Below are 24548 nucleotides of genomic sequence, written 5' to 3'. Positions count from 1 at the left end.
ACCTGCATGAATAAACTTTCTGAATCCTTTATCATCCGCAACTGAATATAGTTGTGGATGATTACTATACCTTTCTAATGTGACATTGTTGTCCCTGGCTCTCTTTTAGTGATGGGTCGGTCACGAACGAAATGGCTCTTAGGGCCGGATCTTTGACGTGAACGACGTGAGCCGGCTCCTTATTTTTTTCTTTCTCTCACCCTCTCTCTCGCACTTTTTTCGCTTCACTCAGCATGCGAGCCTTGTGCTTTATGCTGGGAAGAGGGGTAGGGGCGGTAGTTACACTCAGTAGCACAGGAACAGATGGCATTACTTTGTGGATATCCTTAAAAACCTCCTAGATTCACATCAAACACGAAGACCGTCTTCTCTGGTATTTGGTGAGAAACTCTTCCTCCTCCTCTTTCGTCTCGACCTCGTCTTCCAGCTGATGGCGGGAGAGTGAAGTCACACTGAGTTTTAAAATATACTTCCCAAGCATTTCCTTCAGCACACACACTTTGATGTTAATTTGTGGAGGGATGTCCAGCACTGGAGCGTGCTCGAAAGTAAATACCACAGGGATTTTTGCTCTTTGAGAAAACACGCTGGGCTCCTCCGTGTCCTCAAATAGACACTTGACGTTTGAGAAAAAGTTCTTTAAGTTTGAAGTTTATTTGATGCAAAAACCCAGAGGAGGTTCAGGTGTGTGCGTAACCTCTCCGTCATTATCACGTGTTCGTACTTTTGTGTTTAAACACGATGTGAGGGTGAGGTCAGAGAGCGAGGGGGGGTCAGGCTTTGATGAGGCTGATGAGGTCAGGACTACAGGACTCCCAGAAAACACTCACATTTAGAGCACTTTCAAACAGAGGTCAGCGCTGCAATAATATTTTCCCCCGTGACTTTAGCCCGTTCCCCTCGTGAAGCAGCCATCTGTAACATGTAATTCCCAAGCTGAGTAAACTTGTGAGAGCGCGGCTCGCACACAGAGCCTCCCATCCACACATGTGAACCACTGTGTTTGTACTTGTGCAGTAACGTGGAGCGCTCAGTTTATTTGACTCGTATGCACATCCATCATTACATCTGACACGCTGCTAATTTGGATCACGGCTCAGAACTTCATAATGTGAGAGCTGCAGGAAGCTCACAAACTTGTTATCTGCATTAGAAATTCTGAAATATAGTATATGTGAAGTTTTAACTTGGAAAACAATGTGCCATATATGGGTAGAGAGGCACGAAAAAAGTAATTAGTGTAATTCTTTGGTTCATTGAGGGTTGATGTGGTTCACTGTGTAACACTTTTGCTATTAACAGGACACATTTGGCTCCTGTAGCCTAACATTGTATAATGTAGTAATGTATATTAAAGACTCAAGGTCAGAAGTCATGTTCATGTACCTGTTATAAATATTTGATAGTTTTAGAAAGTGCATTTAACTTAACTAACCTAATCATTTAACTAACCTTAAATTGGAGCTGTTGTGGAGGGCTGCACCAATAACCTCAACTGAGTTCTGATCAATATTAATTTTGTGTCTTTATGAGGTGACTGCTGCAGCCCTCCACAACAGTCCCAATTTGTCAGGTGGGCCACCTGACAAATTGGGACCTGCAGGAAATTCAAATGGAATAAAATGGCTTTAGTGTTACTTTAAAAACGTTTTATCAATACTGTTTTCTTTATCTGTAACAGATAAATTCTGAAATGTTCTGAAGTCATTAATTATGGTTTTCAGTCACTTTTATGAAAAAGCTGTTGGACAAGCAGATTGACAACCTCATTACAAGAAACATTTTTATGATGTTGATGATTAAATATTAAAATAATAATTATAACAACATGAATAAATGAACGATATAAAGTTGAACAATATCAATCCAAAGATTTTGTGCTCACTGTTTCAGAAGAAAAATAAAATAACAGGTCACATAAGTATTAATTGAAGTAAGTGTGAGTGCATAAAGTGCAGATAACTCAGTATAAGTACGTGAACATGCATTTACATTGTATTTTAAGTATTCATGGAGTAAAAAATGTGTTTTTAACTGTGAAAACAAATAACTTGTATCTCCAATAATGAGAATTTTTAGTTTAGGATCTCATAATCAAATTAAGTTAATTTTCATAATATCACAGACATCTCAAATAATTTTATCTTATTATTGTGAGGAGCATTATTATATGAAAGGCGGGATATAGTTTTTGCCATGCTTTCGCTCAGTATTTTTATTATAATGGAAAATCTTGAAACAATTTTAAATAATACACTTTACTGTAATTATGAATGTCATTATTTGTTATTAGTCATGTAGCCCAGTATCAGTAGTATAATAATTCTGATCTGCTCTTGGTAAATTTCACATCCTCAACTCAAAATACTCCAGCTCCAAGACTCGTTTCCCCTTTTGTAGCAAATGAGCAATATTTATCCATATCTCTGTCTCTTCACAGACAGAAAAATAATGAGAGATAATTAAAAATGTAATTTAGTTTTACTGCTAAACCTAAATTCACTGTGTGCAAAACAAAAGATGTAAATATTTCAGAGCTGTTTGTAAAGGCTAACGTGTGAAACGTACAGATGGTAGAGAAATGCACCAGAATAAAGCAGAATCATAAAAGCTGGACTCCAGCGAGAGCTCAGTGTTTGTATTCATGTGCTGACATGGACGCTCGCTGCCTCTCTGTGAGGGTCTGCAGGGAGGGGGAGGAGTCAGAGGGGGACGGGGTCTCCGTTTGATGTGGGAGGTCTCCCCCCTCGCCCCGCTGAGCTGCTCCCTCAGACCTCTCATTAAGCGTGTCATCAAAGGCCCCCTGCCCAACCAATCACAACATTCACGTTAACATTACCACACAGACCCCCGTTTCTCCTGTGCGCTGAACCAAACCGCTCGTCCATCCAGGACATGAAGTCCTACAAACACAGAGGAGCTCCACGAAGCCAAACAGCTGCTGCACCCGTGACACTCTCCCACAGTCAGGCGTGGACATCAAGAGCTGTGTGACGCCCAAACAAACGGGTTTATTTCTTAACTAGATACGCCACAAATTCAGCACGACGATCAGAACATCGTCAAACTTCTGGCATTTAAACCTGTTGATAGCATTCTGCGGCTAAGACCTGAAAAAGTGTATCACAGTTTGTCTGGTTTAAATGTTAAATTTTTTAACTGTCATGATTGTTGATCCATCCATAGTTTTCACCTGACATCAAAGCTGCTGGGACACGCCCACCTGGCAGGCAAAAACAGTACTGTGGTCTTTTGAACATCTTTGAGTTTAACTTAGTAAATATGACAGATAGTAGAGTGTGGCACCAACAGGTGAGCACACCTCTCCTGACCCCGCCTTCCAGGCCAAATTCAGTGACCTTGGCTGTCAGCGTGGCTCATTTAAACTGTAGGATTCATTTACTTAATGTGACAAATTAATCCTACCAGAACTTTTCTGGCCCTACACTGTTTATGTTGTTAAGATTCAATATTGAGGAAGGGTACAAGAGGTGATCGAAGAATAACCACACCGATCCGGCCGGGTGAAGTCAAACGATGATTTTAATGAATACACGCGTGGGAAGACAACTCTGTACGCAGACAGGAAGTAGTCTTCGACTTAATCAAAGCATGAACAGATATTTTATAGCATCAGGGTTTGTTTACTGACGCCCCTTCATGCGTCACCGGTACATTTTATACATAGATCAGATCAACATCATCATGACTTTTCACCCAGAAAATCATCTTCTATTTTCATGGCTTGGTACTTTCCGTTCTTATCTTAAAATGAATTGTTCCTCTTTCTTGCCGAGACAACAAGGACGGTTCCTCTAAATAAATCTAATTTAAAGTGTGTGTGTGTCACGACCTCACTCAGCCTCGATGTCACCTCTCGCACTTCTGACCTTTTACCAGACCAGAGGCTCACTGAGACTATGTGTATGTCTTCTACTAAATAAATGTTTTAACCAAGAACCTCTACTAAAACCTTAATATAAAATGATCTGATATATAAGTGTTTTGTAAGCATGTATTGCAATTCCTTCTATGGCTCCAAGTCACTTGCACAATAGATTGTCCGAACATCGCGCCGAACAAAGCTTCCGACCCCCAATTAATTGACCGAGCTCCAACTCTTTAATAAGCACAGATATGCATTGTGTATAAAATAGTCATAACTGCTTAAGGCCTTCTTAAAGCTATCTGTTAAATTGTTAAAGCCTCGTCTTAGCCTGCGGCTCAAAATAACTTCCTGCTTTCACTTCTGCATACAACTTCCTGTCAGCCTGCAACTCAGTCTTTCTGAAAGAGACACTGTTTAACCCCTGAATGCAATATAAACTCCAGATTTTATTATTAATGCAATGGTAATGATGACAATTATTTAACTATAGCAGTAAAATAATTTCCCTTCTCGACACTCCCCCTCATGACCTCTGGAACACCAGAGGTCACAATACATTGTGTCCTCACGCAGACCCTTCTCTGGTGGTCTCGAACCTCGAGATCTCCAGGATCCTCGCCCCTCCTGTGGTCGCCGAGATCGATCTTCTGCAAAAGAAACAAAACACCTTTTCCTGCACCTCCCTAACTTATCCTATCTGGGACTCTTTAATCAAAAGCCTGATCCTAATTATCTTCTTAACTTATTGACTTGTATTTATGTATATTCTTCAACGTTACTCATCACTTTAAAATTCTTTAAGCGCTGGTTTCACGTCCAGTTGCTCGCTCTACTTTCCCTTATCTGATCATCAACATCCTGTGCACAAATTGTCGCTGCTGCAAGTTCCTCTACTCCAAAAGAAAACAACCACTTTAATCAATTAAGTTTAAGCATATAAGCAATTACTCCTGTATACATTTCATCATAGCTAAATGCTGCCTTGAAACAACTCCTATGTGTTAACTTCATTTTAACCTCACATTTCCTATGTTATAACCCATTTTGGTATAGCCTTTTTATTTCATTTGCTCCCTTTAATGTAACAATACCTTCTAATTCTAATGTATCAGACTTAACCAAAATATATGCTTTCCTTCCTCTTTGGTCCTTTTTTAAGTTCAGTTAAAAGCTAAATGAATTTGAGGCCTTTTGCCTGGAATCAATACTGTCATGTGTGTTTCTTAACTCGGTGTCTGTAAGCGTGTGCAATCCTTCATGAACTCATATTATCCTCACAGTAGATTGGCTAATCATAGCGCTAGCCAAAGGCTCGTGACCCTCCAGAGACAAATTTGAGCCACAACTCCTTTAAAAGCACAAAATGCAATATGTATAAAAATCATTTCTACGTAGAAGCTCCCCCTTTATCCTAAAAATACCTTCCATGTAATATCTGTATGTGTAAGCCTACATTATAACCACTTCTTCTAAAGATCAAAAAATCAAACCTGTTCTACTCCTTCAACCCTCACTAATTTTCCCTCTAAGATTTATTCACAGCTTTGAAAAACCAGCATTGTATCTTCTAAACAGGATTCAGTTCTGTCATGGTCCTGGGCCATGTTGGCCCAGTATTCTTGGTTCCTTGTATTTTCGCTCCTTATTTAGGCCAGGTTTTCTCAGGTGTCCTATTGTGGTGTTCCCTAAGTGTTTTTCCCTTTGTGACTCTTACCCCCTTGTGCCCCTCTGTGTATTTATGAGCTCTCGTCTCTCTTTGTATTTATTCCATGTTTCCCCCAGCCTGTTATATCTATGTTCTCCCCGTACTTTCTCTGGGTGTATTTAAGTTGTGTCTTCTGTTATGGTAGTTGCTGGTTCGTCTATGTTGTTTCCCCTCGGTCTCCCTGCGTCTCGTTTCTGGTTTGTGTTATTAGCTTACCCAGTTTAGGTTTCCGGTTTCTTGTTTTTCCACCAGTGCTGTTTTGTGCCCACCGTTGTAAATAAATATTCACCTGCACCAGAGCTGCCGCCTTTTGGGTCCTTTTCTACAACTCCACACGGCTTGCCTCGCAAACCGTGACAAGTTCACTTTTAATCCTTTAACCTTAACTTAAAAATAACAGTTTCAGTTTTACCATATCCAAATGATCAAAAACCCAAAAGGTCCTAAAATGATCCTAAATTATTAAACAATTAAATTATTAAACCCTAAACCCCCCTTTATCTTGATACATTTCATGTGTCAAGATACTATACAAAACTTAAAAATGCTCAGTTTCCCCACTCATGATCCAATGTATGTCATAAAATAAACTTAAAACAGAACAGTTATCAGTCATATGTTTCTTCAATTAATGATAACTGAGTTACATCAAAAAATATTTCCCCTTTAGCATTTGGCCTTCTCCCAACAATATACTATAATCCCATAATCTAACCCCACCTAATAAAACAAAACAGAAATCTTCTCTGGTAAAAACAAATTGTTTGTCCACATTAATTCATCCTCACTCACATACAGTCTCACATTCACTCACATGCAGTCACACCATGTATTTGCTGATAGTGGAGCCTCCCGCACGATCAGATACTCCACCCTCAGCAAAATGAGCTCCGTCATTTTTTATTTTCCATAGGAAAATATTTCTTTATGCTTTTGGACTGGATTGACTCGCATAAAATCCTTTTTACAGGGACTTACGACCTTGATCAGTCCCCACAGGTAGCTTTCTCCTCAGCCAATTGTAATCTGGAAAGCCCCCTTATATTTGCTCCTCCCGAGAATTTTCAGCGCCGTTATTCACTGTTGCAGGCCTGCTTAAAACAGAAATGAAAAATAGAGCTGATTGTTAGCTCATAAAAACAAAACAAAATCACCTGACAGGTTTTCTTTAAGTGCACTGTTACAAAATAATGGGCCCCTCCCAGACATGTCCATGTTTCCTAAAACTCCCTCTATTAAAAACAAAAATAACAACAACAACCTAACTGACAGAATCAACCCCTCACCACAACAACCTCAACAACCTTAAACACACAAGTCTTGCCACCACATAATTTCACCTCCTCAATACACCAAAAGTCTCATTAAAACCACACAATTTGCACACAACAATCACCCCCTTATGCTCTGTAACATACTTCAATTCAGCATAAAACATAACCCCCTTTGTCATATGGCTTCTTCTATTCCTCAATTACAAACACAAATGTATTTTATTAAACATTCACACCATTGTATCATTCATACAAAATAGCAAGCTGTTCTTCATTGCATATGTTTGTGTTCTTAGCCAAGTTTAATCTGTATTTATGCATTAATCTCGATGAGCTTGTCTTGTCTTCATAAGGTTAATGCATTTTCTGCTTGTGTATGTGAATTTGCATATGTTGCTTTTGCAGTGTGTCAGACTCCTGCACAATTCTCCACTTAAGCCGTCAGTTTCTTTCCCAAATTTGCTAACCCAAATTTTAAGTTCCCACCTTATTAACAGCTTTCATGCTCCTCAGCCAGAAGCTAGGGCCCACTTGTCAGGTTTATGGAGACATGGCGCTGTAAACAATTCAACCAGAAACTTGCCTTGGCATGTCCAGTCAAGTTAACCTACAGGTCTCTTCCGACCGCTGCACGTGGAAAATTGATCCAGATCTGTTTCGCCCCTATAGAAACACAACTGAGACATTTTCATTATTTTCATATATACTTAAACTACCCGTTTCCCTTTGTCTGGTCAGAAATCCCAACTTATGTTATGTATATACGTGTAAGCAGGTCTTCATTGCTTTTCCTATGTATTTTGTTAATGTTCAGTGAGTGTAAGCTGCTTTCTTCATTGCCTCTATATGTTATAGTCAGGTTTAATTCATGCATCTTTTCTCTGATTTCTTAATTCAAAACTATCTCACTTCTGATTCTTTCCAGAAATAATTTCACATGTAACACTTTGTCTATGTATGTTTTCTATTCTTGTTTACCTCTTTGTTTGTGACGGTGGACATCTCTAAACCATCATGAGTTCAAGCTTCACTTTCAGTCCAATTACACCCTGTATTCTCACAGTCGAAGTCGTCCAGCTTCACCTCTCACTGGTCACCGTCCTCTTCTCTCAGTGTCCTTTTGTTGTCTTGAATTCCAGCAAACACAGTCTGTTTCTTCTCTGTTTCTCTTCAGTATTTTCCTTTTGGATCAAGTCCCAGCCTGGCAAAATACCACATTCAGTGCCTTTAAACAGTCATGTCACACTGTTCTTACCAGCCTGCTGTCCACCGTGCATGGTTCATCACGTGGTTTCTTCTTGTCTGTTGATCCTTTCACTCGTCCCTTTCAAGATTACTCCAAGCAAGACAAATCTGACAATCAGTGTCCAGTGCTTTACCACCGTTCATTATCCCACTGTTCAACTGCCCAGCCTGTAATTTACAGTACATGTTTCCACCTCGTGGTTCCTTTCATGCTGCTGCTGGTGTCGTCAGTGTGGTTTCCGTTGCACTGTCTTTTGCCTGCTAGTAATTCTTCTCAAGTCCACGATGTTCTGTCGGTCTTCATCAGGAGATTAACTGTCCTTTGAGCTTCTTCTCAGGATGGGGACAAGTGCGAGGTCAAGCTGTAAAATTTTAAGCCAAAATCTGGCCTGTTTTCCCCCAATTATGCTACTCTAGTGGTTTTGGCGCCGTACTCAAAATTCCAAGTTGAGAGAAGTCCACCTTCATTTATCTGTAATCTGTGTTGACACACTAAAACATACAATTAATATCCTTTTCATTTCTTTTCTCAAAACCTCCATTCGCTTTATCTGCCTAGAGTTTAACTCATCTGTTTCTCTCTCTGGGTGCTCACTCGTCACCTTATATGGGCATGCAAACTTCCTGTCACCCACACCATTTCCTGTTACACACACACAGCACGCAGCTGCTCAGAGCAGCTCAAGCTGCTTTGCTGTTTCTCCAGGCTAATCAAACTTATTTTGTATTTACAATCTACAAACCCTCTGTAATTCTACTAACTTTTGACCTAAAATGTAGCATTATTCACACAATGATTTCATAATCCTCTCACACACACCTTTTAAATAAACTAAACTCTTATAACATCACTCATGCCTCTCTCAAATTAAAAACACTTTCAAACTTTAAAACGTCCTACTTTACATCACCCAAGAAATACCTCTCACACCTTTATTCATCATGTCAAAGCTTCTAGTCACCGCATTCACACTTAAACTGTGACTAGAGTTAAGGAATATAACTCAACACACTTTCCTAAGAGTATTTTAGACATGCTTGTCATAATCAAAAAGAGCAAGTAAAAAACAAACAAACAAAAAATTGAAACCTCCATTAATTCTCACCGCACACACAAGAAATTGAAAAAATAAAACCCACCAGCAACTAATGCTGGAGAAAAGTTACTACTGAAAGTGATGTGTTAGTCTTAAGTATATACAGTGCACTCAATATATTTATATATCTACATCCAAACTCAGTCAATTACTATACATCCACTACGGCAACTCAAAACTTTATTTATAGTCCTCTAATAAACATAAATGGCATTTGAAACACACACTCAACAATGTTTGCAGCAGTATTTGTAAAACCAACTGTGGCTTAAACAGTTCACTGCTTACTCATTTGCATTTTCACTCACACACACACCGTCTAAAAATAGCTCCAGCATTGCCTCAGACTCCTTTCACACAGAGATCTCTTATTACAAAGACGTCTTATATTTACAACTACTGTCAGATCTGTCAGCTTTAGCGCCTAACCAATTTAGACAAATTTCAGTTAACGGTCTAACCGATAAAGTCCAACTTTTTGTAATCAATTAACCAGTATCTGTCCAACAGTTTCTGGCCTCATTTCTAAAATCCCTAACTCAATTTAAAAGTGTCCAACACCCAAGGTCCAACCTTTGCTGCCCAAAAAAGCGCAGATACCGTTCCAAACGGTAAGGAGATTCTAACTCCTAGTTTAATTCCAGGATGCCCTGTACCCCACAGTTAAACCACACTGAACTATCCCTCTTCGCCGAGAGGTCAATGTCGCGCGTCCACGACAAGGAGGGAGCGTAACCTCCGGGCTCTGCGCTTCCTACCAGTCCAACTGGCGTTCTAAAATAATTTATAATACTTTGAAACAACAATAAAACACCCAACAAAGTGTAAGACTGAAGCAGGTCCAACCTTATAACCAAAAAATAACCAAATTCCCTAATATACTAAAATCATTTCCAGCAGTCCAACTGCTTCCCGCGGTCCAACCGCATTAAATCCTTTCCAGCAGTCCAACTGCTTTAAATCCTCAGTACTGTCATGACATTCTCATCAAAATCAAAACAGACATCCACCAGTAACTTCAGTGAGTAGACTTAAATTTTATCATATCCAATTTGGCACACTTTGGAAATAATTCAACAGGTAGTGCCTTACCTTTTGGATAAGCCGGCTTATGTCCACTCACTTAGACCACTGGAATTCATGTCTGCCCGTCAGACCACCTAAGACCCCGGATTTCTCCGTCTAAACCTCCAACTCTCCCTCCTCAATAACCGGACGAAGCCCCCAAATGTTAAGATTCAATATTGAGGAAGGGTACAAGAGGTGATCGAAGAATAACCACACCGATCCGGCCGGGTGAAGTCAAACGATGATTTTAATGAATACACGCGTGGGAAGACAACTCTGTACGCAGACAGGAAGTAGTCTTCGACTTAATCAAAGCATGAACAGATATTTTATAGCATCAGGGTTTGTTTACTGACGCCCCTTCATGCGTCACCGGTACATTTTATACATAGATCAGATCAACATCATCATGACTTTTCACCCAGAAAATCATCTTCTATTTTCATGGCTTGGTACTTTCCGTTCTTATCTTAAAATGAATTGTTCCTCTTTCTTGCCGAGACAACAAGGACGGTTCCTCTAAATAAATCTAATTTAAAGTGTGTGTGTGTCACGACCTCACTCAGCCTCGATGTCACCTCTCGCACTTCTGACCTTTTACCAGACCAGAGGCTCACTGAGACTATGTGTATGTCTTCTACTAAATAAATGTTTTAACCAAGAACCTCTACTAAAACCTTAATATAAAATGATCTGATATATAAGTGTTTTGTAAGCATGTATTGCAATTCCTTCTATGGCTCCAAGTCACTTGCACAATAGATTGTCCGAACATCGCGCCGAACAAAGCTTCCGACCCCCAATTAATTGACCGAGCTCCAACTCTTTAATAAGCACAGATATGCATTGTGTATAAAATAGTCATAACTGCTTAAGGCCTTCTTAAAGCTATCTGTTAAATTGTTAAAGCCTCGTCTTAGCCTGCGGCTCAAAATAACTTCCTGCTTTCACTTCTGCATACAACTTCCTGTCAGCCTGCAACTCAGTCTTTCTGAAAGAGACACTGTTTAACCCCTGAATGCAATATAAACTCCAGATTTTATTATTAATGCAATGGTAATGATGACAATTATTTAACTATAGCAGTAAAATAATTTCCCTTCTCGACAATGTCCAAGTCAACAAAACCTAAGATTTCCACATGGTAGTTTGTTTAAGCTAGCTGTGTAGCCCTTACCTTTGCTTTAATGATGAACGCTTTATTGTTGTTCACCCACACAGCGGCTTTGTTTACCCATCCAGAAGAAAATATATGTAGCTGTCTGTACTTCGAAAGCTTTCGTCCTGGCAGCCGTGTGAGCGATTCTCTACAACATATATGATATATGTAGCTGTGACTGAACTGGAGCTCCGGGGGCAATTTCAGGGGCTTATTACGTCACAGCGAATCGATGAAGGCTGTCCAAGTTCAAAGGCTCCTCTAAATGCGGCCCACAAATGCATCCTCCGCTTCCCCGGATTTGAAGGACAGGTCACTTGTATCCTTCATGGCCCACCATATCCCAGGATTCATTGTGGGCTAAACGAGATTTCTGTTCCTGTATAAATGGCAGACGAAGCAGGCGAGGAGTACAGTTTTAAATGTAAGTATATGAAAATCTGAAGGAGCAAAAGTTCAAAGCTTAAAGTGGCTGTGTTGTTAGGCTTTTGGCATTTGGTTAGAGATGTTTTTTTAATATAATTTTAATAAGAAGTCATCGCCTGTGAACTAGTTCATTTGGCGGGTCCCACGTTTTTTTTGTATATTGCCTCCTACGTACAGCTAATTTAAATTTTTGCAAATTAATCTTTTTCTGATATGTTTTAGGGACCAAAGAGGAGACAGAGGTGGAAACGATCACCTGTTCACCGGGGTCAAGAATTTGGCCACTGTGGAGTGGAGGTACAAGAATAAACCCATTTATACATCTTATGGTTACGAGTTTTATTAACCCAGTATGTGAGAGCAGGGCTCCATGGGGTAAATTAGCCTTTATACATGTAGTGTATCATTTACATTTTAAAACATGGGATTAACCCTCTGGGGTCCAGGGTATAATTGGCCGTTTTTGACTACTTTTGATTTTCCCTCGTTATTTCATCTTTAAAAACTGTTTATCTTGCCTTGTTTGGTATCATTGGTATCATTTATATAACCATTTAAATCTATTTACAGAACAAGCAGGTGTTCTGCATCAAATAAGAAGGCACACAAATGATTTGTGCCAGTCCAAAAAAAATAGTTTGTGTTGAGTATAATACCAGGTGTATCACTCCTGTTTTCCATGTGGGAACAGAATTTGTTTTGGAGCAACTGTGACATTCAGCAGTATAACTGACACACAATACAAAACAATAACTACTCAACACGCTAACTACAGCCTCCAAACACGCTAAACGTCACTAATGTCTCACATATGAAAACTCGCTCGCTCTCTTTCTTTCGCTCGCCCGCTTTCCTTAGCGGGTGTCCCTCCTAAAACTTCCCCTTCTCCCTAAACAAACAAGTGCCACATGTTGCCTTATCATTTTTTGATTGGCTGACATGGTAAACTTTAACACCAATAGGGAAGGGGTGTTTTTTTCTTTTTCTCTTTTCACTCGCAAGCGGAGACTGTTTGCTAGCGACGTCTGTAGAAAACGCCTTTTTTGCCATTCTTCCTGCTGTAAACACCACTGTTTTATTCAGAAAAAAACGTCGCGTGTATTTTTTTTATCATAACTCTGGTTTTCCGTGGCCCATCGACACAATTCAAAAACTGGTATGTAGTTTGAAGTCTGCACTTTCGACCCAAGTTGAAATGGAAACTCTGAGTCGCTGCATCTTGTAGCTGTGTCGTCTTAAATTGGTCATGTGATTTTGACGCGCCAGCGCGTCTGTTGACCCCAAAGGGTTAACTAAAGTTTCTGCATTTTTTTTACCTCTTAAGGTTGTCAGCTAAGAAGAATTAACTTTAGCTAATGCTAACATGCAATAAGGAGCTAACTTCCACCACATTTCCATTTTTTCAAAAACAGCACATAAAATCCTTTTTTCTATGCCCATATTGTACAAGGCAAATTTACAAATTAAGTATAATTTTACAGCATGTTTTACTCACTGTTTTCAACAAGTCCAGAGTCCAGCTGTCCTTCAGTGACAACTGGTTTGACTAAGTAAATAGAAGGGTTCAATGTGCCATTCTGCCTCGGGTCCACAATGAATCCACAGTCTGATGGTCCGGTATCTGTTGGGCATCTATTTCAGCTAAATTTCTATACTTGCTATATTTCAGTTAGTATAGGAGCGAACTATCATCCTGGCCAATTACTTTATATGTGATTTAGCTCCCAAGCTAGCTACTTCATATTTCAGTTAACATTCCAGGTAACTGCTTTACATTAGAGCTAACTACTTTTATTTGAAATAACATCCAAGAAATTACTTTGTATTTCACTTAACATCCCAGGTAAATAGTTACATTTTCAGTTAGTATTCCAGGTTGATTCTCTACACAGTAGAAACATTATGGCAGTCACTCTTGCTACCTAAATGTAATGATGCTACAAATGTTTGGTTATTGTCTTATGGCTAGTTCCACATTAGACTAAATCTGCTAATGCTTTAGTCTTGAGTCTCTATGTAAAATTTACCTATATAAATGATTACAATAATAATGAGTTTTTGTTCTTTCATTGTCCTGATGTACAGACTGAAGCTAGCGGTCAGCCAGCGTCCATCCTTCTTTAAGCTTGTCTAAAATGCACTCTGCCAAATTTGTCAAATCAAATGAAATCAGCTTTTATCAGCCCACAATGTTGTTGTACATGTATAATAACAGTAAAGGGGTATTTTATTCTTTTTTAACTTTAACAAAATATTTTCAATGCATGAAATAAATATTTAATACTTCAGTCAATCAAATCACATTTAACCATGTCCAGTTAAGCTCCAGCCGTGTGCTCCTCCTTCAGTAGTGTTTCCACTTTATTGAACCAGGTGAACATTTGTAGCTCCCAACAAGCTAAACATGGGTCACTGAGTGCCCGTGTCAGCGCCAGACTTCATCCTCATTTTTGCAGGTTCTTTGAGATCTTCTGGTTCTTGATGAAAAAACCGTAAACGATGAGCTAGGATGACAGTTTCCTTCAGCGGGCCTCCTCCTCTGCAGAGCAGGATCTCGGGTGGTTCTGCAGTTCTGTGTCCTTGATTAAAGCAGCACTGACAGCCTTCACAGAGGTGCTCTGACAGCAGCGCTCAGATAGCTGTCCTCTCCCGTCCTCTACCCCTCTCCTCCCGCTCCTCCCTCCATCTCCTGTCCTCAGGTCAATGGGTCTCCCGTGGCTACCTTGCTTTTAAGCCATCACACTCCCCCCATGGGGCACATGAGGGAGATCTATCTGTGTCACCCTCCTCAGGTGATCTCAGGGTAATGTACTGAAGGACAGCGAGTGCGCCCATCAGCCCGGACGTACACGGCGGCACGCTCCATGGCGGCTTTTGGTGGGTAATTACAGGGAGGGCTGCTCTCCCCGTGAAAGAGGCAAACCAATTAGAGAGTGTCTACGCCGTTAAAGGACATCTCTGTGACAAACCCGGCCACGGGGTCGCATGTTTATTATGTCATCCCTCCGCTCGGGGGCCGTTATTACTAAGTATGGCGGCGTGGAGGTCGTGGATGGAAGTGCGGCTCCGTTTTGGACTTTGGTTTTACATGCCCTGATTAGTCTGATGGCTGCCTAAGTGCGTAATTATGATCATCCGTCTCCGATTGGACTATGATTCCCGTCCGTAAGTTATCAGATTAAAAGGTATTAACAGACGTCCTGCAAGGATCATTCAAAGACATGAGGGGGGGGCAGCGCTGGTTTACTCCCACTCAGGCTATGATAGATGAGAGCTGGAGGACATTTTTACATTTCTGATGTGTTCACTGAAGGTGTGGAACAGCCAGAGGTCTGACTCAATCACGGCAGGATCATCAGCATACCTTTAAGGACCTGCTACGAGCTGGAAATACAAATGAAGAGCGTTCAAAGGAGAGCTGATAACTCGAACAACAGCAGAACAGGACTTTTTCACCCCAGACATGAAGACGTATAGCATCATGTTCTTGGATGTTTCTGTCTGTACAGAAAAGAAGGACTTCAGGTGTATGTGGTCACCTCAGAAACAGGAAGATTTTTGGCATTAGTGACATCAGGAATGAGCCGCTGTGGTTTCTGCACCGAGTGACGTGGCTTTGTTTAACCGCTGGATGTAAAATCATTGAGCTCCTTCGGGGCCCATTAGCCGAGACTTTGAGTGCCAACAGTCTGTCAGGCTGTGTGTTAAACTTGTGGCAAGGCCGCTCTCCAACGTGATGCTCCATTTGCTTTATTCTCCTGAGCGGCGCATCCTGCAGGTGTAAAGCGAGGCCACGCTTCATTTAGCACCATTCACTTAATGAGGCATCGGCGGAGGAGCGGCGATTGCCGCAGAGCTGCCAGCAGCTTTTACAAGGTGGCAAACACGCTGTGACCCGATTCACCGCATCATGAAGCACGAGTGATTGTTTTTATTAGTTTTTACTCATAAACGAAGGAAAAAGTCTTCAATGTCTGTCTGTGTCTGACTAGCCATCCAAAACTCAAAGATTCAGTTTACTGAGAAAAATAAGAGACTCTGATGATTATTGAAGATTGTATTGTTTCTGCTTTGAGACATTTTTATAGCTCAGTGTGTATATAAGGATTATTTTCATTGATTATTATTTTTATGGGTCTGCAGTACAGTGCACTGCACATAACATGTTCAGAAGATTTATGTGATTCACAGACAGAAAAGGGAGTAAATAAAAACCAATGAAAACAGTTTTTGATTATGTGTGAATATTTTATTTAATTATCCATTTTGTTAATGAATTAAGATCAAATCTATAAGTTAGAGCACGAGTATTCCACCTGGAATATTTTAGCAGTTTGTTGTTTATCAGCCAGCGACCTACTCTGAAATCTGAATCTCGCCAAGATCGCACAAATCTTTAAGGTGCAGTCTGTAATCTTTTAGGTTGTTTAATAGGAAAAGGATTTTGTACTCAGGAGGTGTCGTAGATGTTCGTGTGCCACAAGGAACATTTAGATTTATGTTTACACCTTCACACTCAAGATACGAAGGATCATAGCGATCTTTATGGTCAGAGAAAGAGTTCGTTTATCAGCTGACAATAATAATAAGTATAAGTTATAAAACAAACATCATATTATTATTCAGTATGATCCATGAAGTTGTCAGGAAAGTATTTACAGACCTATACTCAGACGTGCAGCTGGAAATCTGCTTTAGACTTAGAGAGACTTAGAGCTTTTTATTGTCATTGTGCAGTTTCTTGCACAGCAAAATTGGGTAGCTGAACCACAAAGGTGTTAAATTGCAAAGATGGCGCCGGTGTATGTGGCTGCTCGTCTGTCGCTGTCAGTTTTGTTTGTTTTTATATTGCTCCTGTCGTGTGTCACTCAAGAAATCGGGTCATTACTGGTGTACGATCGCCAATCGCTTCTGAACCTCCGAAGTTCTGGACAAAATACAGCTCCATTTTCTAACGGAGGTCAGAATTCATGGTGTCCGTTGCTGTCACATATCCCAACTTGCCCATGCCGTGCAGTCATGCTACCTCCCCGAAGACGTCGGGGTAGGCGCAGTGGTCGGCTGGTTAAACTCAAGATCTCTTTAGCACACCATCCCACTACCGTCAAAGGAATACAGAGATTATTTCCTGGAGTTTTTGTGCACCGACGTTTCCTGGACCCCGTGGGTTCCTGCCTCATCCCCGTGGTCTGCCAGGATGATGCGCCGCTCCTCCGTGACCCCTGTCCCCCTCGGCTCAACGTGCGCCGGGCGAACCTCCGCAATCTGAGGCCGCTGTGTCAGACCCCCTGTGCCGCTGGGGTTTTTACCTCATCCCCAGCTCCTGTCAGGATTGGGCTGGTAAACGCCAGATCGCTGGTGAACAAATCTTTTATTCTGAATGAGTTATTCACCTCCTGGAAACTAGACTTCATGTGTGTCACGGAGACTTGGCTTAATACTGGTGAGTCCAGTACTTTATCTGAACTCTTACCAGCGGGTTGTTCCTATTTTAACACACCAAGGACATCAGGGAGAGGAGGAGGTACGGCGGTTGTTTTTAAAAAGGATTTTAAATGTAAACAGTGTGTTTTACAGCCCTTGTTTTCCAGCTTTGAGCTCACGTGTTTTGAAGTTAATCGCTCTAACTCTGTGCTCTTTGCTGTTATTTATCGTCCCCCTAAATACAATAAGAATTTCATAAATGACTTTTCAGAATTTCTAGCTGGGATTATGCCCAACTACGATCATGTTCTTATTGTGGGAGATTTTAATATCCATGTCTGCTGTCCTGATAAACCTCTGGTGAAGGAGTTTTTAAGCCTCATTGACTCTTTTAATCTGGTCCAGTCCGTACCTGGTCCCACACATGAACACGGACACACACTAGACCTGGTCTTGTCACACAGTCTACCTGTGTCTAATGTGGAAGTGACTGACACTGCTTTCTCTGACCATATGGCTGTATTATTTGATGCTGTGTTTTCACGCACTACAGCTCAAACCGGTGCTCCTGTTCGCCGCTGTCGGATTATTAACCCTTTCACTGCTGCCCAGTTCTCAACTGCTTTTAACCAGCTGTCTATCCCCGCCGATCGTACTCCCTTGGACACAGAGAACCTCAGCTCCTGGTTTCAATCTTCTTGCCTAACCATTCTGGACTCTGTGGCACCATTAAAAACCAGGAAGCCCAAGGCTAAAACCGATCCTTGGTTTAATGACGCCACTCGGACTGTGAGGAGGGAGTGTCGTAGAGCTGAACGCAGATGGAAGAGGGACAAACTGCAGGTGTCTCTTCAAATCCTAAAGGACTGCTGGCGCCTCTATCAGGATGCAATCAAAGAGGCTAAAAGAAAATACTTCTCAAAGATCATTTCCTCCAACAGTCACAATCCACGTGTGTTATTTAAATCTATTGACTTAGTCTTAAATGCTCCACAAAGTGACTGTTTGGAGGCCTCTCATAAACTGTCTAATGATTTTATGTGTTTTTTCATTGAGAAGGTTGCAACCACGCGGGCTCTCATTTCTTCTCCTGAGTCTGACCCCTCTGTCTTGATCCCTTACTCTGCTGTTTTTAACCAGTTTGAGCCTGTGTCTCTTTCTTATTTAGAGGATGTGGTTGGCCACCTGAGGCCCTCTGGTTCCCCAAATGATCCTGTCCCACCACAATTTTTTAAGGAGATTTTTCCTAGCATAGGCCAGGCTGTTCTTAGTGTTATAAACAGCAGTTTAATATCTGGTGTAGTCCCTGCTAATTTTAAGCATGCGGTAGTACAACCCTTGCTTAAGAAACCTGCCCTGGACCACACTGTATTGGCTAACTACAGACCTATCTCCAAGTTGTCTTTTATGTCTAAAATCTTAGAGAAAATTGTACATTGCCAATTGATGGATTTTTTAAATGAGAATGGTATCCTGGAGGTCTTTCAATCAGGTTTTAAAAACTTGCATAGCACGGAGTCAGCACTCTTAAAGGTTTTTAATGATATCCTCCTTTCCTGTGACTCTGGAAATCATGTTGTTCTTGTCCTCCTTGACCTAACAGCTGCCTTTGACACTGTAGATCACAACATTTTACTGTCTCGCTTGCACCATCTTGCAGGCATTCGTGGTACTTCTTTGAAATGGTTTAGGTCTTATCTTTGCGACAGAACTTTTAGTGTTAACTTTTTAGGGTATGAGTCTTCCTCTGCCACTTTTCAGTCTGGGGTCCCGCAGGGCTCAATTTTAGGGCCTCTGCTTTTTTCATTATATTTACAGCCCCTGGGAACCATCCTCAGAAGGCATGGAATATCCTTCCACTGCTATGCTGACGACTGTCAGATCTATCTGCCTCTGAAGCAGAACGATGCCTTCTCTATTAAGCCACTTTTAGCATGTCTAGAAGACATTAAATCTTGGATGTCCCTAAACTTTCTAAGATGCAATTCCAGCAAAACTGAGGTCATTCTGTTTGGTCCTAGTGGACCTTGTGAACCCTCCGCTATTGATTTGGGACCCCTGGCAGAGTATTTTAAATCTGTTGTTACAAACCTGGGTTTTAAGATGGACAGTGATTTTAAATTAGATAGTCAAATTAGGGGTACTGTCAAGTCCAGTTTTTATCATCTAAGGCGCTTGGCAAAGATAAGACCTATTTTATCTCAGCCGCATCTTGAAACGGTAATCCATGCTTTTATTTCATGTCGTTTAGATTACTGTAATGCACTATATTGTGGAGTTAGTCAGCATCTTCTCTCTCGTCTGCAGCTGGTCCAAAATTCTGCTGCACGACTTTTAACCAGAACTCGTAAAAGAGAGCACATAACTCCCGTCCTGGCTTCACTCCATTGGCTGCCTGTATATCTTAGAGTTCACTTTAAAATTCTCATGTTTGTGTTTAAATGTTTAAATGGTCTTGCCCCAACTTACCTCTCTGAGCTTCTGCATCCTTACTCACCCCCCAGGTCTCTCAGGTCAGCTGACAAGCTGCTCCTGGAGGTACCCAGGTCCAAGAGGAAGCTCAGAGGGGACAGGGCCTTCTCTATTGCTGCTCCTAATCTGTGGAACAATCTTTCCCAGCACATTAGAGAGGCCCCTTCACTGTCCACTTTTAAAACACGTCTTAAAACTCATTTTTACTCTTTGGCTTATGACACAGTCTGACCCTGATTTTATTGTTTTAATCTAATGTGCTGATTTTATTGTTTTAAATGTGTTTATATATATATTACTTATCTTATATTATTATTACTATTTTTCTCATTTTTTTTAACATGCTCAATGTATCATGTTTGGCATGTCAAGTGTACAGCACTTTGTGTTCAGCTCGTGGCTGATCTGAAAGCGCTATATAAATAAATTGCTTGCTTGCTTGCTTAAAGTAAGAAGAAGAGAAACCAATATACAACAAAGGCGGAAAATAAATAAATAATTAAATAAATAGAATAAAATAAAATAAAAATAAAAAAACAGTGTATATGTATACATATGTGAGTGGAACTATATACATGGTGTGGACCAAAATAATTGCACATGAGCCAAAAATATTGCACAGAACATGGAAAGACTGAGATATTGCACATAGATGATCAACAGCAGTGTCAGGGTGGATGTGTTGGGGAAGTCTTTACACACTCTTAGTTTGTATTAAGAGTTCTGACAGCCCACGGGAAGAAGCTGTTCTTTAGTCTGTTGGTTTTGCACCTGATGGATCTGAGCCTTTTTCCAGAGGACAGGATGTTGAAGAGGTGGTGGTTAGGATGGAGGTGGTCCTTTATAATTGCCCTGGCTCTGGAGAGACATCTTGAGCTGGCAATTAAGTCCAGGGAGGGGAGTGGACAGCCGATCACCTTCTCTGCAGTTCTGATGACCCTCTGTAATCTCTTCTTGTCAGCTGTTGTGCAACCAGCGTACCACACAGGGATGGCGTGCACCAGCACACTCTCGATAGTGGCACGGTAGAAGGACACTAGGAGTTCAGTCTGCAGCCTGTTCCATCTCAGAACCCTCAAGAAATGGAGGCGCTGCTGGGCTTTCTTTACTAGGGCTGATATGTTTGTGCACCAGCATAAGTCCTCGGATATGTGGGTGCCGAGGAACTTAAAGGAGGACACCCTCTCCACATAGTCACCTTTTATGGATAGGGGAGGGGGATCAGTTCTTGTTTTTCGGACGTCCATGACCACTTTCTTGGTGTTTAGGGTGAGGTTATTGTAGTTACACCATTCTGACAGTCGCTGGACCTCATCCCTGTAGGCGGTGTCATCATCGTTGGTGATGAGCCCCTTTAGCTCCTGTTTCGTTAAGACACCGCCTCCCTTAAAGTTCCCTTTGTTCTGGTTAGTCAACTCCGTGCTTGCTAGCAAAATATAAATTTACTACAGGAAGTATTTTTTGTGTTTGGGCTGCCATAGTAAACTTTTAGGACAATAACAGGCTTTAATATTTCTATTTATTGAATTTAAATGATAAAAATGAATTTTTGATCGTCTGCACCGTGAACACATTCAGATTACAGGAACAATGTTTCTGTGACGTTTCGCCTCCACTCATATAAAGAATGACTTATCGACGCGTTACAGCGGCCTGCTGATCTGTATCAGTGGGAGTTTTTGCAGTTTCATACAGTAGCTCTGTGTGTGTGTGTGTCTGTGTGTGTGCGTGTGTGTGTGTGTACATTAGTATGTGAGTGCAGTAGTTCAGAGTTCGGCGAGCGGCCTGACCTCGGGCTGATCTGCATACAGCGGGGACGATGTGCAGCTCTCTCCATCAGCATGCACTGACACCTGCACTGTTTAATGCACTCCTGCAGTTTATTAATGCCGCCGTGCGATAAACATTTCTGTGCAGGAAGCTCACAGGTCACACTCACTGTGGCACGCAGCAGCTCACGGGAAGCCCCAACCTGTCCGCTCGCCACACAGGTGGAGGCGAGAGGAAAGCTGATGTAATGAAACCCGCTCTGTCCCCAACAGCTGAGAGGAGTGTACTGATACTGCATACCTGAGGTCAGTTTGATGACCAAAGACCACCAGTGTTCGAAGTGTGTGTCACGCTGGGACACGCTTGTTTGGTGATGTCACTGATTGGCGCCATATTGTATCTGTATCTGTAATCCTCTAAGTCACGAAGGTTGAAAAAAGCAAAAGTATCTCCATAACAGACCGTGAGGACAACAGGACACAAAGTGTGCAGTCATTTATTTATTTACAGTCTTTTTACTGCTGGTTAGAATAGAATAGAATGCCTTTATTGTCACTATACAGTTGTACAATGAGATACAGAGCATCTCCTACTCAGTGTAAACATGCTGGAGGGGGGGGGGGGGGTACAGTTCTGCAGCGGTATGTACATATGGACAGTATTAACATAGGGAAAAACATATATATATAAAATGTACAATATACAAGACTTAAGTAATATGTAATAAATAGTGTTATGTATACACAGTTGAGTTATTGCACATGGAATTGGTATTGCACAGTGGTGGTCCATAGAGGAAGTGGGAAGTGGGGGGCTGTGTTATCTGTGCATGTGTGAGTTCAGGGTGGTTATCGCTTTGGGGAAGAAACTGTTTTTGAGTCTGTGGGTTTTTGTGTTGATGCACCTGTAGCGCTTCCCTGAGGGAAGCAGGCTGAACATGTTGAAGCCAGGGTGGGAGCTGTCCTTGATAATGTTTGCTGCTCTGCTGAGGCAGCGGGAGGAATAAATGTCCATCAGGGAGGGGAGAGGGCAGCCGATGATCTTTTGTGCTGTCTTGACCACACTCTGAAGCCTCACTCTATCTGCTTTGGTGCAGCTGCCGTACCATACCATGATGCAGTAGGTTAGCAGGCTCTCAATGGACGAGCGGTAGAAGGTCAGCAGCAGGTTGGAGTTCAGCTTGTACTTGCAGCCACTGTTGGGCCTTCATGATTACCGCTGAGATGTTTCCTGTCCAGGAGATGTCAGCAGAGATGAGGACACCAAGGAACCGGAAAGTGTGGACCCTCTCCACACAGTCCCCGTTGATGTAGAGGGGGGCCAAGTCGGTGCTGTGTCTCCTGAAGTCAACAATGAGCTCTTTGGTTTTCTTAGTGTTCAGTGCCAGGTTGTTTTCTGAACACCATGCTGCCAGCTTCAGGACTTCCTCTCTGTACTCTGCCTCGTCTCCCTTCGAGATGAGTCCAACTACCGTGGTGTCATCAGCAAACTTGATGATGAGAGTGTTGTTGTGGGTCGAACTGCAGTCGTGGGTGTAGAGAGAATACAGGAGGGGGCTCAGCACACAGCCCTGTGGGGAGCCGGTGCTCAGTGTGCGAGTGGAGGAGAGATGAGGGCCGAGTCTTACAGTCTGGGGCCGGTTTGTGAGGAAATCCTTTATCCAGGCACATGTGAGAGGAGGGAGGCCAAGAGTGACCAGTTTGATGATTAGGATGTCCGGGATGATTGTTGTCAGTTTTGGCCGGCGGTCATAGGTTCTGTCCAATAATATGACGCGAGACTGGAGTAAAATACATCCATGGATTGGCACTGTATTAAAGAAGGCGCATGATAACAGCAGAAACACTAACTACAACTAAACAAAATGGCTTCCTTTTATACTCTACCTTTTCAGGTGAGCATCCGGAATAGCCCAAGTAACTAATCAAAATGAACACATAACCCTCCACAAAAACAAACATACAATAACATTAAAGCACATCACAAACATATACATATTTCTAACACATACTATAAACAAACCAATAACATAAGCTTCACCCATTTCTATCTAAATTAAATCCCTCTTTAACCATACTCCCTAACCCGGCACACTGGTCTGCTCCAAGAGCTCTTAAACAGGTGATTGAGCCGCTTTCACTCTTTTGCTCCACATCCTGCAAGAAGCAACCAGGACCGGTGAGTACCTTTACAAGTTCTCATTTCACATATGTATAGGTTATTGATAAATGATTAACTGCAAGCAGCTCTAACTTTGGCTCTTCTCTGACACAGGTAGGATGGCCAGTCCCACTGTCTCTTTTCCGTTACAAGCTGTCAATTTAATCGTATGTCAAATAACCTAATAAAAGACTCCATAAGAACTAATGTGTTTTCTTTATTACCCTATTTTAAATTCCCAATCCAACAATTTATTATTAACAATACCAACCAGGTAATGGAACCCCTGGTCTCCATTACAATTGTATTAAAGGCTGAGCTGTAGTCCACAAAGAGCATTCGGACGTAGCTTTGCCGCTGCTCTAGGTGACTCAGCACAGCGTGGAGAGCTGTGGCAATGGCGTCTTCTGTGGATCTGTTTGCACGGTATGCAAACTGGTGGGGGTCGAATTCTGGGGGGAGGTAATCCTTGATGTACTGAAGGACTAGTCTCTCAAAGCAATTCATGATTACCAGTGTGAGGGCCACAGGGCGGTAATCATTCAGGCTGGAGATGAGAGACTTCTTCGGCACTGGGATGATTGTGGCTGATTTTAGACAGGATGGGATGGCTGCCTGATCCAGTGAGAGGTTGAAGAGTCTGGTGAAGATAAGGGTGAGCTGGTGTGCGCATGCTCTTAGTACCTTGCCAGGTACTCCATCTGGACCGGCCGCCTTCCTGGGGTTCACTGCTAGGAACACACGTCTGACATCGTGCTCTGTTACAGTGAGTGGAGCGGTGCAGGAACCAGGTGAGGATGACATGTGACTGTGGATTACAAACACATAGGAACGATCGCACAGCGTCACACCAGCCTAG

The 24548-nt window shown here is 41.8% G+C and overlaps 1 long non-coding RNA gene across 1 annotated transcript; it reads right to left on the bottom strand.

Annotated features, from left to right (window-relative positions):
* Window positions 1-3525: 3525 nt before the first annotated feature.
* On the bottom strand, window positions 3526-11381 carry LOC143419461 (uncharacterized). Its single transcript, XR_013099440.1, has 2 exons — window positions 7847-11381; window positions 3526-7545 (listed from the first exon to the last, which is right to left on the bottom strand). It is a non-coding gene; the product is annotated as an uncharacterized LOC143419461 (long non-coding RNA).
* Window positions 11382-24548: the final 13167 nt, after the last annotated feature.

This window comes from Maylandia zebra, linkage group LG7 (genome assembly GCF_041146795.1).
Source record: "Maylandia zebra isolate NMK-2024a linkage group LG7, Mzebra_GT3a, whole genome shotgun sequence".
Taxonomy (NCBI): Eukaryota; Metazoa; Chordata; class Actinopteri; order Cichliformes; family Cichlidae; genus Maylandia; species Maylandia zebra.
The sequence above is the reverse complement of the archived record's forward strand: the minus strand, read 5'-3'. Positions and strand labels throughout refer to the sequence as shown.